This window comes from Megachile rotundata, chromosome 3 (genome assembly GCF_050947335.1).
Source record: "Megachile rotundata isolate GNS110a chromosome 3, iyMegRotu1, whole genome shotgun sequence".
In the NCBI taxonomy this organism is placed as follows: domain Eukaryota; kingdom Metazoa; phylum Arthropoda; class Insecta; order Hymenoptera; family Megachilidae; genus Megachile; species Megachile rotundata.
This window is the reverse complement of record NC_134985.1, coordinates 22,671,424-22,687,814: the sequence shown is the minus strand read 5'-3', so window position 1 is coordinate 22,687,814 and position 16,391 is coordinate 22,671,424. Positions and strand designations below refer to the sequence as shown.

Here is a 16,391-nt window from a genome sequence, read left to right as displayed (position 1 = left end):
CGTGTCAGCGGCTACGTTCAGACGGTTATGTCCATCACTGAATTATTGTAATTTATTCGTGGCTCGAATTTGAAACTCAAATTCCGACAATACGTGTTTTCAGGATTACAAATCGCTAGATTCGACCTGATTTCGGTTTTTTCTCTATCGTACAAGTATTCGTCGATACGCGTTTTCAACGCGCGGACTTGATGATCGAATCTATTGGAAACGATCGGTCAAAAGCGTCATCGCGCGATTTCGATTCTCGTAGCGGACAGAAATCCTAGATAGTTTTGTACGCGTATTAGTCCAAGAGGGATTGTCTTGGGTCAGGTTGGCGTTTGGGACGAACGATTCCTGAAACGTGTAACGTAGCGTAGATATTTGACGTCGTACAACGGAATTAAACGAAACCGAGTGAAAAGCAACTTTGATCTCGTTTAAGAAGGACAGACCTCTTGCATCCTTAATGTACCAGTAGTCCGCCGCTCGATGCTTCGTTGTGTCCTTCGAGATATCTATCCTTTTTATGGACATCCATTCGTTAATTGCGACAACAGCCTCGTTTCTATACATATAATGGAAATACCATTTACCGCTTCTACAACTTACTGTTTCTATAACTTACGAAATATATCGACCTAACGTTTGCGACAAGTAATCGTACCGCGAAACCGTTCGTAATTGTTTCCTTTAAAAGTCCAAGACTCGCATTTAAAAAGGAAGTATTTCTTTGGATATAACGTTTATACCTTTTATTCCGGTTGGCGAATTATTTAAAAATTCATTTTCGGTAACGATATACTCAAGTCCAGTATCGTATAGACGTGTATGCCTACGCGGGTTAATCGATCGCGAACACTTTTCTCGAAATTCCAAGAGGAAAATATCCACGGTTCGATTCGGTTACAGAATTTCCATGGTAGACGAGTACATTTTGCCATCGTAACTGTTGGCGTACAAGGCAAAGGTGTTCAAGTAAACCGGTATGGGACAACACACGGACGGTCAGCAACTACGTCGAGTCCAGGCGAGCCACATCCGGTACAGCGGAGCTTCTGCCGCAGCAGGTTCGTTCCAGATAAACAACACACCACCGTGCATGCGACCGCGGTGGTTTCATCGGGCTTCGATAAATCATTCTCGCTAGAGATGCCTATTTAGACTCGAGAGGATTCCATGGACATCAGGACTTTTGGTCGTTGTTCGCTGCCTCGCGTAGATCGCGTCTGACCCATATCGTCGACCTTGAAGCTCTACCACTGGAACTGTGTCCGATGGTTGAAAGGATAGTTAAACGTGGCAGAATGAAATGTTGCTATCGTCCGCAGCTGACCGCTTTTTATGCGATATTCCCTAGGCTCGTTGTCGCTCAGCTCGGTCGTTGTACAGTTAGTAGAACTCGCGCGCGTGTCGTCGCCGTTTTTATCAAGTTCCACGCGCGACGGTGCAGCGATTTTGCGACGACACAAAGTAAATCAAGAGGTAATCTAACTGGCGAGCATCTCGATCGGCTCAACGACACGTTTCGCGCGGAGAAAACGCCGTGTTTATACGTAAAACTGATTTACCCGGCAATAGATCGTAGCGCGTCAAACTGTCACGAACGTATTACCTTCGACTAATTACACGCGAGCGTATTTAACATTTTAAAGTGGCGTCGATCTAGGAATCGCGAGATCGAAGAGTAATTAGGCGAGCTGGATAGACGGGTTCCAAGGAAGAACGCCGCTTTCTCAGACAACCTTTTTCTTGTTCAACCGATTCGTTCGCTGTTGAGAAGCAGCAACGATAAGCGGACGTTGAAGACACGAGCGCTAAGTACTGGCGAGTTACGATCAAGATAGAACTAACCAATTTCGCTACGATCATAAGTACGCGCGTGACGAAAGGACTGACCGGTCGTTATGAAATTTCTGCACGTACCGATACCGATCCAGATAGTGAATCGTTATCGACTCGCAACGGGACAAGCGTTAAGACTATGAACCTCATGAAAATGTGGATCTTTGGAAATTTCAGCGGTCCTATCTCGTTCCTTCGATCGCTCCTCGGAGTGGACGATTATTCGTAAGAGAGTAAAAGACTAGGAGCAAAAGAGTTCATCGAAGAATCTTTGATACTCTTCTCGAACGTGTCGAGGAAACGCAATGTTGAACTTGACAACGCTGTTTCGTGATCGACGATGCAACTGTTGCGACGCGACGTAGCGAACGCGAAAATGACGATAAAGGCTAGCGAAACGTCGTACCGGGAACTGTCTGTCGTGCAACGCGATAAATAAATTGACCGCTCTCCGGCTATCTTCGACAGCAAGGCGAGACTCTTACGACCGGTTCGAGGTCTCGTTCGCCACGCTGTCGAATTGTCGATCGGAAAATGCGACCATGATCGCTGCTTTGATTTTTTTTTTCGATAAATCACTAAGCAACAGTTTATATCGAAATCGTAAAAGGATTCGAGGTAAATAATTCTGTTACGGTCACTTTCGCACGGTTCCTTTTGTATTCGTCGAGTTTCGGCGGTGCTATCGCGAAAACTGGTCGACCTGGTTCGCCAGTCAGTCGGTTAACTGCAATGGGCTATACGCGGCCGTTGACCGTGCCCGGCATTATTTAACTAATGAATCGGGCTACAGGCCACGACAGCCGCCCCCGCAGGCAGCTGACGTTGCTTAATGCTTTCACGATCGACGAGAAATTGCGTTCCTTCCGTTCACCCTCTCCGGACCAGTCGCCCTTTTCCAAGCTAAATCGAGTATTTCGGATTACCTATTATTTCCCGGTGACTCTTCCTTTTTCGACGTTCGACGATTCCGACCGAGATCGGGCCAGACGACCGACGACATCCGGCTTTGGCCAGCCTCGTTCCCGGATCGTACGTCGCGCCTCTGACGAACGTGTCACGAATAGCGCTCGAATATACTCAAGGTCTTCGGTAACTGTTACTCGGCCGAGTAGCAGCGACAACGCGAGCCGACGCGACGTATCGCGAGAAATCCGCGATCGAATCGTTAGAAGGAGCTAACGATCGATGAAACAACAACGAAGAGCTCAAGGTCCGGTAACTGTTTCTCGGCAGGCGGTGCGGTGCGGTGCGGCGTGACCGTTCATTCCTCGCGGACATTCCGATGAAAATGACCGTGCAATGGCTAATTAATGGTTGGATAAGCAGTCGACGAATTAACGCCGGCTCTACCCCGTTTGCTACCAAGAGCAATCGTAGCATCGAGCGGCGGAGGAAGTTCGTATCGCCGAATCCCGAGGACGATGTTGATTTACGAGCAGGAACCCTCCTCGAGCACGCAACGAAAACTACTGGGAGCATCGAAATGGAATTTTAACGAACATCGATGCTGCTATTAAATCCCTCTACGCTCCCGTTCTTCTTGTTACTTGACTTGGCTACAATATTGTACCTCGAAGGTTATGGAGTGACTCGACGCTTCTCTCGTGCTCGTCGAGTCCATGCAGAACGACAAGACGCATCTTTTCGCGGATGTTTCGGATTTCTGTCGAATCATCTGTATCTCTAAACCGTACGTATACTGTTAAATGTATCTGTGGCACGTTAGCAGCTCGTTCGATTAGAAGAAGCGAAAGAGAGACGGAAGTTTTCGGAAAAGCGAAAGAACCGAAAAATGTGGCGAAGGAGGGAGTTGGCAGCTTCCTCTTCGTCGAGTTCTCGGAACGCGAAGTGCAGTCTCGGCGATCTATCGCCTCGTATATGTATATCGAGATGCACGTGCAGAGTCTTGAGCGCGAGCGATCACGCACACGACGCGCGACACGACGCAACGGTCAGACTGACTGGAAGCCTCGGAGGTCCTCGCGGGAAGAGGAGTGGGACAAGGAGGGGCCCATAGAGGCGAGACAGGCCTTATACGAGCTCGGTGGCCGTCGGCTCGTCGCGGCCCGTCGGGGTTCCCTCTAATGTTCGATAGTTGTGTGTGGGCCGCTCTGGCCGGCGCAGCGTGAGAGAGGAATGCGAGGATGCATTGTCGACTCGTGTTGCCGTTGTTTGGTGTAGCCGCGCGACGGCCACCTCGGACAATCGACAGAGTTCGAATGCCGGTCCGTGTCCGCTACGTGCTTGGAACGTTCCGCTTCCAGAGCCGAACGGTCTCACAATTCTGAGACAGATGCATGAATCATTCTGTTCGTTGACCTCGAGCTGCTTTACGCTCTTCTTCTCTTCTTCTTCTCTTCGTCGCGGATCAAGAGGTTCATTCGATGATCGTTCGCGACCTTTTTGATCGCGTTGTTCGCGAAAACTGCAACCGCGAACTTGCCACGAACGAAAGCTACGCGACGTACCCGCTTCGTTCGTCGAATCGTCGTCGACTCGTTTCGATCGCTATTCTTTAACGAAGATAAATATTCTGTAAGGTAACGATACCGGCGTTCGAGGATTATTCGGAATCGGAAAAGGTTAATAACCGTGAAGTCGATTACCCGCCGTCGAAGAAAATCATCCGGCAACAGTTATTTTTATGGATGGAAGTCCACTGTCGTGAAAGAAGAAATTCCATGGAATGGACGTCGATCGAAAGACGGAAACGAGCAACGTTTGCTTAATACGCGATCACGTGGCGGCGCTCGACAAATCAAGAAGAAAGCATCGTTTCCGGCGACTGCTGTCAGCCTGATAATCGAATGAGAGAACCAGAGGAACGAGAGAAACGAGAACACCGCGACAGACAGGAGAGAATATGGTCGAGGGAGGTTTTCGTTCGTTGGCCGACATTTCTAAAGGGTGCGCCCGAGCATCGATCGGCCATTTAAGGGCAGTGGAGCAACCGAGGGGGATGATTGCTTCCTTACGACGTCGATGCTTGTTTCCCAATCACCGGTTACCTTCCTTTCTCCTTCCTAACGATCAATAAGCTAGCGACCATCGCGAATCGAATATCGTCGCAAGCCGTTGCACGGAGTTGTGCAAAACTGAGACCAGAGAAGGGTAGCGGAAGGAAGCTACGAAGCACGGGACGACGACACTCTAACGTCTAGATTTTATGCCGGTAGATTGTTTCGATTACTGCAATACCGTTATACGTACATTTATATATTTATCTAAACGTAATAAACGAAGCGCCGTCGTTGCCACTTGCGCAGCAGTTTCTGACACGTTCGTTTTAACGAATTCGACGATTTCTTTGAAATTTCCAAGAAAATTTACCGAACATAAAGAGCGAAATTTATGGAATAAACTGGTTAGCAAGTTCGCGAAATTCATGGAAATTTCTCCGTCGGCGAACGATTCGGTTCCAAATCGAGTCGGAGAAATATTTCGAGGAGTCCACTTTTATTATTTCTCGACGCGGTAGCTCGTGTTCGAGCAGCCGGACGCCTCTTAACGACCAAAAAAGAAACGAATTATTAATCTACTTGGCCGTCCGGGAAATATCTTTCGGTCGAAATCGGCTTAGCTCAAGGTGGATCGACTACGAACGAAAAATATCCGATAGCCTCGCTGCCAAGAGTTTCGCCCTTTATTTTTTTCTTTTACCTCTTTTTCAGTTCACATACATTATTGCAGGAAGAGACGGTTAGACCGATGTCGGAACGGGAAGTTCCGTTTTGAATCGCGGTTCAACATTGCCAAGTTGCTTTATCGGCGGCCACCTTTTTGTTCCTTCGAAACGACACCTTTGTACGAAACGTCCAACCTCCATAAATTTTTGCTAGCTCGCCTTTACATTTTCTTTCGTTCCCTTATGTAATTGGCTGTGCCGTTGCCAATTCTATTATTACTAAATATGTACGTTTTATTACGGCGCCTGTTCGCCGCGGATCCATTCACCTCCCACCATAGCCATTTTCAACGCACCGTTGGCAAACTCAGGATTCGGTTAAAACGAAAATCGTGCAACCACTCTGTGCACGACGTACGATATGACCAGAAAATACATATAAATCGTCGGACGAGAAATCACGATTTCGATGCCTTTGCCTCTTCGATACCCGATGAACTTTACATCGGTCCCGTTGTCTCGCATTCTTATGCGACGAAATTCGGGAATTCCCAGCCCGTATATGACGCGCGTACGCGTCGGTGTTGCTTCTAGGAAACATTTTCTGCCGAGTTTCACCTGTTGGAGAAAGTTTCGCTAATTTTACCTTGGACAGGCTAATCGGTTATTTCTGTCGAAAACACGAATGTTTTTATACACGCGCGTCGTTAAAAGCAAATCTGTATTCGATTATCGTTATTGTTAATATCACGATATTGTTCGAGTCACGCTCGGAACGCTTAAAAAGTCGAGACTAATTTTACCACGATCTACATATTCAAAAGGCACAGCAAAGTTGTTTCGTCGTTATACAGTGCGTAGTCGATCGATGTACAGCAAATTTTATGTTCAACTTTCTTGTTTCATTAACAACGAACGAGCTTAACCGTGGAAATAAGAGAAAGAATGCAATAACAGAAAGAAACCGAGTGCAAAGTCACCGACGGTTCTTCCGAACGAAACAGCCTGCCGCGTAATAGAACTCGATGTACGAAAAGTCTTGTCCTTGAAGGAACTCGTCGCGCGTGCTGCCATTTCCGTATTAGGTTCGAGCGTAATTCGCATAAATTTTCATCAAAACACTAAGAATGCGCAACAGTTTTCTTAACTGTCGGCGGTGCTCGCGTAAGCTCGCATAAATCTTCGTTCGAATGGTAATCGACGCGCACTTAGCGCGTTTCTCCACGCCGCGACGCCCTGGCCCCGTAATGAATCTCCACGCTTCGTCGGCCAGTAGTTCCGGTTGTCGTGTCGTCCCGATTTCCGATAGTCGAATCGACGCTCGTTCACTGAGATTTTACTTCCAGCGAAATGACAAACATCGTATCGGGTCGCGATGTTTACGAAGAAGCGCGGCAAATAGAAAATTCTCTGTTCACGCGTGTCGAGACATCGGTTACGCTTCATTTGCTTTATGGCCACACCAAACAATTAACGCGGTTACGAGTTAATCGATCGTTTAGTTGGTTAGTTGTCGATGCTAGCGTATTAGTATTCGGAAATTTGATCGATCCATGATATCCAGATATTTTGACGATTATCCGGGTATCTGAATATCTTGACAAGTGTCGGCCACTGCTAATCATTTTTACGCGTAGCGTTACCGTTGGAGGACATCGAGACATTTCGACCGGCAGTTGAACGAAATTTATGGAATTTGCCACGAGCAAATGAGCCGCGACGAATTTACGATAATATTTGAATGGATATTCGAACCATCGGCCGCGTGCAAATATTTCTTTGCGAGGAATAACATAAACAGGACAGGTGCTAATCTACGAAATACCCGTTTCTAAAAGCGATAATATTTGACTAATTCTTTTTCTCGAAGGCGATCTGGAAGATTTCGATGGTACAGGAACGTACGAACGAACGAACGGTATCAAGGATGGAATGTGCCCGTACACGAATCAAGAGGGGAAAGACTCCCGAAGCGAGACGCGAAAATCGCGCTTGTAATCGCCGCTCGACTCGCACGATTTATTTACCGTTTCGCGGCAAACGATCATTTATACGGAAGGGATTACGTATTCGAGTAGTTGTTGCGTCGCTAACATTTGGATCCGACGAATTCACGAAGACTCTTTAGAATCGTCGATTTATTGGCCCCGAGATCGCAGTCGCGACTTCGATGGACTTGGCGTGCTTGAAATTTTATGCTCACTCACGAACGGTATTTATGGCTCGCATCGACAGAATTACAGTCCGAAAGAATACGTTAATATTAATAGTCGATAACTCCAAATTGCTCGCGACACGATCGAATCGATCACGTGTACTCGATCGTAAGGTGTGCACGTTTTCCAGAAGGAGGGTGATCGTCTATCGACTGTCGTTCCTTTTCGATGTATTAGTATTAGTGAAATTGTGCCGTTATTAAAATATCGAAAGAAACTGTTACGTGATAGATCGTAACGATTCGGCAATAATTATCGTTGCTTTAGTGGATCCATAGTCAGAAATTGAGAGCAAATATCCGGGAATGTTACTCCCATGGCGACTAATTTGTATGCGACGTCTAATCTGGTAGGGGATCGCGTATAAACTTGAGATTTGGTGTAAATGGGCTATCAAAACCGCTTCGACGATCGTAGCTGTTTCGATAACGACGTTAACGACCGAACGAGCTATTAGGTCGGCTCACCGGACTCGCAAGGACAACGAATAATCAGCCGTCACCGGGTGTCACCCGCGTGAGAACGCATCGCGAGGCTTTTTCGGTCGACGAGCGTTTATTACCTCGATAATAAACAATCGTTCGTAGAACGACGAAACAAAATTTTATCTAGAATCGTTACTTACGCGCGTAAGTTGTCGTGATTTTTGCAATTTACACGTCTGCCTGTAGCGCATAAACGAAACGTCGACATTTCGAAAATCGAAAGCGCGAGAAACGGAGAGTTGTAACTTTCGCAAATAGTCGAAAGAGAAGCGTCGCTGGAGGTCCGATCGCATGGAATCGCGTCGCGTCGCGTCGGTTTCCCAGAGCGGATCCGCTATCGTTGGTGGCGCAGGCAGGCGGTTGAGACGTTTCGTCTAGCCACGACGCAACGGAATGTTGGTCGCGTTTATCGCGGGTGTACGGTCCTCGATGCTGACACCAGCGACCACGGGGCACACGTGGAGATACACGACGCGGTACGGATTCGCGACGCTGGTAACAATACACCGTCGAGATAAGGTTAGGTCGAGAGAGCCGTGATGGACAAAGCATGCGTGTGTCTCGTGACACGTGTCGGCGACGATAAAACCGCGATTCCCCGTTGTCGAGAACTCGGGAAACTCGGTGCCAGGCGATTCCATGGGCGTCGCGCGTCGTTCGTCGATTTAGATTAGCAATCGAACCGCGTGAGAGAATGACCCGTCCTCGGCGATCTGGCCGACTAGCTGCCTCGATTGCGGCCGTAATTGCCGCCACTCGGTCGCCACCGTTGCTTCGCTGATCGTCCAACAAGATTCGCGACGAGACGCTCTTACAACTTCTTCGCTGTCCAGTTACATATTTCTACTGGCAAAAATTCAAATTCGACGCGATATAAAGGGATGTTTCCTCCGATTCGAACAGAATTATGGAGTATCGATCTTAACCGAGTTTAATATTTCTGGAAAGTTGTCCGGTTAGGTCAACGACCTAGACGAATTCTACCTAACGACCAGAATCTATATAATTCAGCTTTAAATCCGATATATGTATTACGTAACGAGCTTAAAAGCGTAAAAAGCTAATGCAGGATTAAAATAAACTTGACATTTAACGCGTTAATTATCCAGTTATTCGTCGTATTTAACTCACCGTTCGAACCGAACGAACAGAGTTACTTCGATTTCTTGTTTTAACGCTCGCTGTCTCCATCTAATGACCCGTTCCGTGCAGACCAGATCGGAATTTCGATAGGTACGCTCGAACGTTATTTTCGCATTAGCATTATGCCGCGTGTAAGTACTTAGAAAAGCACGATGCTCAGGCGTTAGCGTCGATACGCTAGTCGGGCGCGTTCGCGTATTGAACATTTTTCTGAACACCGGTTAGAGATAGTTGCAAAGGTCAACCTGAAAGCAAAACCACGCTGCCATCTTAGCAGGATGCAGAACAGACTGGTAACGCAAGTAATTCGCATAGATTCCGATGTTACGTGAAATATTTCCCGTTTCGCACGCATCGCTTGGTTAGGCTTGACTTTTAAATTCCTGCAGCCGAAGAGAGTATGGAGCTTTGTTAACAAAACTTCGGAACAATTGTTAAGTGGAGCAGAAATTGATTAGATCGTGTTTTATTCCGAATCTAATCAAGAAAATTCATATTTAGCAACGAAAGACGTTGCACGTTAGCGAGAGAGTCGGCGAGATTAGAGAAGAGACACAGAGCGGAAAGAAGTACAGGAAGAAGAAGAAGAAGAAGAAAAAGAAGAAGAAGAAGAAGAAGAAGAAGAAGAAGAAGAAGAAGAAGAAGAAGAAGAAGAAGAAGTAGAAGTAGAAGAAGAAGTAGAAGAAGAAGATGAGGATGAGAGTCAGAAGGTTGTGGTGGAGGAGGCAAAGAGGATGCTTGGAGTGGGCAAGACAGGAGAACGAACAGAGGACATCGAACTGAAATGGCCTCTGGGAGCGCATTCCAGTATTCCACTCTCGCTACCTTAGGCCATCCTCTCTTCTCTCTGTCTGTCGGACACGGTCCTTTTTCCTCTTTCGGCATCGTTGTCGTCCTCTTATCCCTTTCTCTCCTGATCCTTTCGCGTTTGTCCTGCTTCTCCGGCCGGTCTCATCCCTCAGCATCCTCCTTTGGACCGGCAGAGTCCTTTTATTTCGCTCTCCGCATTCTTGAGTTTCCGCTCGCCGCCAGCACGACGGACTTTCCACGCTCGACACCACCGACCAATCTATTTCGCCAACTTTCGATACTTTGCGCATATATTTCTTTCGTGGTCGATCGAAACCGATCGAGCCGTTCTCATAGTTTTCAAATTATAAATAATGTCTTCATTTATCGGTAACTAGAATAACAGTTTTCGTACACTTTGATGGTAATCAACATGCTAACTAAATAACCGTTTACATTAGCGATTTCGATTAAATTATCCGAATGTTCAGCAAAGAGCCATTCGCGAGATTACCTTAAAGATAAGTGCCGTCTGTTTATAGCGCTCGATAATTGTTTAAACCTTTTCGCTCGCCTAATAGATTCATCGTCTTTCTTTTCTCTCTCTTTTTTTTTAGATAGTTCGAGGCCGAAATGAAATTCGTTTAGTCGTTGGCAACGCTATGTCTGTGTTCGTCTAGAGAGGAATCTCCTCGGAGGATAAGCTTTTTATGAACATTAGCAGGTGCCCGCCAAGGTGTTCATCCCGCTTACGTAAGAATTCTCGAATTCTTCTCGTTTATTAGTACGTCTGTGTTTACTTAACGAAACGAGCGTTTGAAACGTTGATATTTACATGCGCAGCAGCGGGTAGGATGCTGGCACCTGTCCGGGGTAAACGGCTCTCCTCTTTCATTCCGTTCTCGGCATTCCTCTGTTTTCGTTGGTCGCCGCAATTCGGATTTTCTTTGTTTCGCAGCATCGCGACGAAGCATTTCTTTCGCATACCTCGTTTAACCATCCCCTCGATTCCGGTTCCCTGTACGCTCGCGAAATTTTCCTGGAAACCATTTGATTCGCGACCAATCTGTCGGGAAAAAAATCTTTCGGAAGGAACGTTCGCCCTCCGAAAAAAGATTGGCTCTGCTGTACCTCGGAAAAGATAATTTTCTTAGAAAAGGTTATACGATCATTTAAATCCTTCTTTCGCCGCGACAGGATACACTCGGTGTTTTCGAGAAGATAGGACTGCCTCGAAATTGTCAGAGGAATGAATCGTAACTGGAACGATTCCAGCGTTTTGGCTTAGCCAAAAGTCCAGAAGTCTGAGAAGATTTGCGCAAATTGTCTGTATTTCTGTTACGCGGTATCGATCATGTAACGGAATCTTTTAATCGATCAAACATAGATATTATCGATACGTTTCGTTGTCTCGGGGGCTCTTACGCTTCTCAGAAATCTTTTGACGCGATTGTTGTTTCGATTGCGTTGAACAGCCTTTCGTACTTCGTAGTTACGCAATGTTCATTTCCGGCAAAGCGTATACAGTATCTCTTGTGTTTCGTTGTGTATCTCTTGCGTTGAGCCGAAGCGCAACGCGAACGTTTGTTCTTCTAATAGAAAATAATACCGTTCGATGCCTTTTGCTCGATCCTTGACTCGTTAAATCTTCGAGCAGAGCTTATCGCGAGAAAAATGGGTTAAACCTATTCCAACGTAAAAACGCGAGAAAATCCTCGAAGACGTGAATCGGCACTTTCGATTCTCCGAGAAATCGGATTTCGTCGCGTCGAGAGGCTTCTGTTGAAAATTTCGAAGCCAGCCGAAGGACTCTTCGTCTCGAAGCTAAGTCGAGCTTTTCAGGGTCATTGAGTTCTTCTTCGTGGGACACACGACGAGCATTGTTCGAACCCTTCCGCTTCGCTCCGCTTAGCTCGCCAACGGTTCGCGTGCCAAGGTGGTCCGTAATTCAGCGAGTAATGGCTATACGATAAAAAAGGAAAATAAAATTTAGGACTTTCTTCCGGACCTGGAACGGAGACGCGTTCTCTTCCGGGCATTTTCGTAACAGCGACTGCATTCTGCGAACGAATTAAACAGCCAACAATGGAACGCGATTTGAGGATTATTTCTTGAAATATCCCTCGGCGAGCCAGTTCCAGTTACACCGACGCGTTCAATTCGATTCTCTTTTTCGACGAAGAGACAGTCATATCGAAGAAAGACTATTTATCGATTTTGTCGCAGGGTTAGAATTTAACGACGGTGCCAAATGTTCTTCGTAACGAGACGGACCGTGCTGAAAGAGAAATTGAAACCGACGCTTCTGTTCGATTTCGGCAATTCCGAGTTTCAATCCGTTTTAATCGCTAATTGTACGGCAATTCCAAAATCGAATTGTGACCGAGGTTGTCGGGATCGTTTCGTCATTCCTTCTCCGTGTTCTGTACTCGGTGTTAACAAACGAAACTACGTACTCTACAAGGTAGAGTAGTTGATTCGGATTTCGTTTGTTTCTCGTCGTTTGGACGAAACGTCGGAGAGGATCAGACTGTAGGTTTGGATATGGCTAAAATCCATGGATTGAAAGTGTAAAGAAAAGGAAGACTCGAATAAAGATTGGAACAATCGTTAAAAAGTCCAAAGTTCAACGTACGGGAGCAATTTACAAGATTGTATATTTGACTTCGGTTCGAACGAACTCTTGTGGCAGCATTTAAATTCTTATCGAATGATCCAATTTGCGGTAGCGATATCGTAGCAGAGTTTGACGAGTAGAAATTCGAGGGTATACGAGGAAAAATAGTTGAGGGTGCGAGAACCCTGGAAGTTTACGACGTTCAATTATCCCGGAAGTTCGAAACGTTTCGGAGCAATCGGTATCGAGACAGAGAATGGAGATTCCCTGACCCAGTTTCAACGGAGAAGCATTGCAGCTCGTAAAGTGACTAAATTAAAATGTATCAAGGTGAAGCAACGCAGAAACGCTGAATCTGAAGAGGAGAGACCAAGTCACGTCCGCGTCATAAATCTGGATCGTGTCACAATCCTTGACTGCGGGGGTTGCAACACGAAACTAGCTACAGTTTCCTAAGAAAACACATTCGGCAACCTTAGCAAATACATATATGTACTTGATTTCGAGGCTTTTAAAACGCGACCCGCTATAGAATCATGTATTATCGAGTGGTTTTCGTGTCCGAACGTTGTTTACAGTTTCTTCTGAAAATTCGGCGTCGTTCTACTGCCAACTGACTCTAACGCATCTAAAGAAAAATTGCGAAGTATTGTAGCGATTTCGAAAATTGCAAAACTCGTCGTTTAGCTGTCGAAAGTGCAAAATGCCGTAATTCAAGCACGAGAAATTTCGACGTTCCGAGGTAAGAACCTGAGCCTAAGAAGAGTTTGTTTCCTCCGAAGCGAGGAAAGGCTATGCCGTGACCGAGAGTACGACATCGACTTAACGCGAAGAAATTTATAGAACGTTAAAACTAATAATAACGAGGATGGCAAACGGTTATCCTTTCGTCGTTAACACGGTTTAATTTGGAAAGGTAATTTTGAAATTGCAGGAAAAATTGAGGAAAACGGTGGACTCGGTTCGAGTGGGCAGTTCGAGATAAAAACAAGTATAGAGAATCGCAGATAAGAACGAGCCAAACGGACGAACTTCTGGAGAACATAATAGGGAAGACGGAAACATATTCGGGCACAAAGGCCGTTCGATAATCGCGAACGAGACATCCAGGGACGTTTTCGTGGCTGAAAAGGAGCAGCGCGCTTCAGGCGGAACAAGCGTCTCGCTCGCTCGCTGGTTCGCGGCGTTACTTCTGAAAGTACCAAGCGTTTCCAGGAATTCCACCGTTAGTTCGGCCATTACCATTCGCTACATGTCGGGGGCCATTCCGGGGCCACATTTTAGCGTGTTTACGGCACTTTTCGAGGAAACTGTTACCTCGAGTTGTCCTCGTGCACCGAGCAAATACACTCGACTATCCGCGACACGCTTTCATTATCTCTGTCGCGTTTATGGGATCGAGAAAAGCCCATGGAAACTTTTCAGGATTCCTCCGACTCTTCGACGCATACGATTCCTTAATAAGACCTTCCTTCGTAACGCACTTTACTTCGATCTCGATTATTATCGATTTTCATCGAAAAACAATGTTCAAGTGGTTTCGCGAGTTTGACACTCGATGAAAATAGAAAAAACGACATACTACGCTTTTCCTTAGTCATAATAATTTCGCGCTATCGGTTATATCGTGTACAGTTATGGAGATAAAACACGATAGGAATCGAGAAAAGTTTTAACGAATAACTCGGAGAAAGTAACTGTCTGTTCGGAACAAACGCGCGTTCATCTATCTATTTGGTTCGTCTCGAGCGATCTTGAATATCAAGGCGGATAAAGCGCACGAGGAAGACGCGCTCGAGAAGTTTTTAACGAGCTCTGATTGCTCTCCCCTCGTATCAGCACGTTCGCGAATAGCCAGAATAAAGTGGAGCGCTAACGTTTCCTCCTCGGTCGAAAGCACCTGATCGCGGCGACTCCGAGTTGGCCGGTGTCACGACATTGATCATCTGATTGATTGATCATGATTGATCATCTACCGATCGACGAGAATGGGTTCGCATTCCATCGCTGATCCCCGCCGTGTTACGTTTAAGGCCCATTTAGCGGTGATCTCGGGCATCCTCGGGACCGTCCGGAGAATATTCACCGAGCGGATACTTCGTTATCTGGTGGGAAGCGAGCGCTCTTGTATGCCATCATTTAGAATTATGCTTTTAAAAATAGTTAAACAACCGAACTTTGAATTTTCGTTAAAAATTCTCAACGATTAATCACCGTTAATTTAATTCTTTAAGCGGACGAGCTCCTACAATTTTCAGGGATTTTCAAACTTTCCAATAAATAGCGTTTTATCGCTTATAACATAGCTTTCTGGCCAATAAGCCGGATCGAAAAGAAAACAGAAGAAAACCAGTATCGATAGATATCGGTATCGGGATCGAGTAAGTTGGAAATACCGCCAAACGAAGAGAAAAAGGTGGAACCGAGTGAATCTATATCGAAGCCGGTAAAGAGTAAAGAAGAAGTGACGGCCAAATGGGCCGTGACTCGACGAAATCGAGCTACGAAATGCATCTTCTTGCTTTCGGCAAGAAGAGAAGAAGAGTGGTTGGCTGTCCGTACAGGGAAAAAATAGAAAGAGCAAAGGAAGAGGCAAGGAATGCAATGAGAACGAAGGAAGGAGGAACGTTAAAACCGGCAGAGAAGAAGGAAGAACGAACAAGAGAAATAGAGAAAGGGCGAAAAGGAGAGGATAAGGGCCCTATACCTTAGTTGGTACCCTACGAAGTTGAAGGAAGGAGGGGCGATTGTTGGCGGGTGAGCGTGCTAAGAATACCGAGGAGAAGAGAAACGGCCGGGAAGAATGTAAAAGACAATGGAATGTGTCGCGTCGCGCATGCGTGGCTCCGTGGAATGCGGCCCCGTAACGGCACATCCGTTAGCCACGGTGTCTGCCACGAAACGCCGAGCGTACTCACCGCGCGCGCGACCCTCGCACTCTTCGCGCTCTCCTTTCCCGTTTCCATACAATCTCGCCAAATAGATCCGTGCATTTATTTACACTCTATATACGTATATTTAGAAAATCGAAGACAACCGATGGCTGCCTAGCCCGCCTATGCATCCATCCTTATCCGGAGAGTGCGCGTTTAAACGGGTTTTCGATATAAAATATGTTGTTCCGTTTAGAAAAATGAAGATAACGTTTTGACGAAACGAAGATGCCCGCGCCCCGATCAAACGAACCTGCTGCTACAAGCGAGTTAACGTTTTTCCGGTTACTGGACGAACGCGAGACTTTGAAAGTCAGAATAACGACGGCAGGTCTTGAAGAGAACGTTCGCGTCGAGCATCGTGTCACTGTTTTATTTATTGATGGCTTTTCCCGGATGTAACATTGGTGTCATGAAGTGGCAAATATTTCTGCATTTCAGCCATTCAAAAAGTCGGTAGGAACATCCTGTAAAAAAGAAAATAATTCGATTCCACTGGGAACTCTTCCGACTCTGCAAGGAAAAAAAGATTTTTCGTATCTCCGAATATGTCGAAAATTATTATTTCCGTGTCTTCTTTTACTCGTGTATTTTCTTGTCGCACGGTTAACCACTGCCTTCCTCGTTCTTCTTTACCTGCCGACAGCAATGGGCTTCGTGGCACGAATTCGCTAAGTCACGCTTCTTGGCCGGTTCTCCTTCCTTTGCTCTTTGTCCTTTACGGCTGCTTGGTCCTTATCTTCGTGCCAGTGT

The 16,391-nt window shown here is 46.3% G+C and overlaps 2 protein-coding genes across 6 annotated transcripts in view; one reads left to right on the top strand and one right to left on the bottom strand.

The window, feature by feature from the left end:
• Pdk1 (Phosphoinositide-dependent kinase 1) overlaps window positions 1-16,391 on the bottom strand; it is a 322,127-nt gene that overhangs the window by 50,310 nt on the left and 255,426 nt on the right. The window lies entirely within an intron of this gene.
• The window catches only part of LOC105664193 (uncharacterized), a 288,268-nt gene that overhangs the window by 29,129 nt on the left and 242,748 nt on the right, over window positions 1-16,391 (top strand). For 3 of the 4 annotated variants that reach the window (XM_012297707.2, XM_076530197.1, XM_076530198.1), the window contains one exon: window positions 895-1,052. The exons of the other annotated variant lie outside the window; for it this stretch is intronic. The gene's annotated coding sequence lies outside the window, so the exon portion shown is untranslated. The remainder of the gene's footprint in view (window positions 1-894; window positions 1,053-16,391) is intronic. 4 annotated transcript variants of the gene reach the window in all.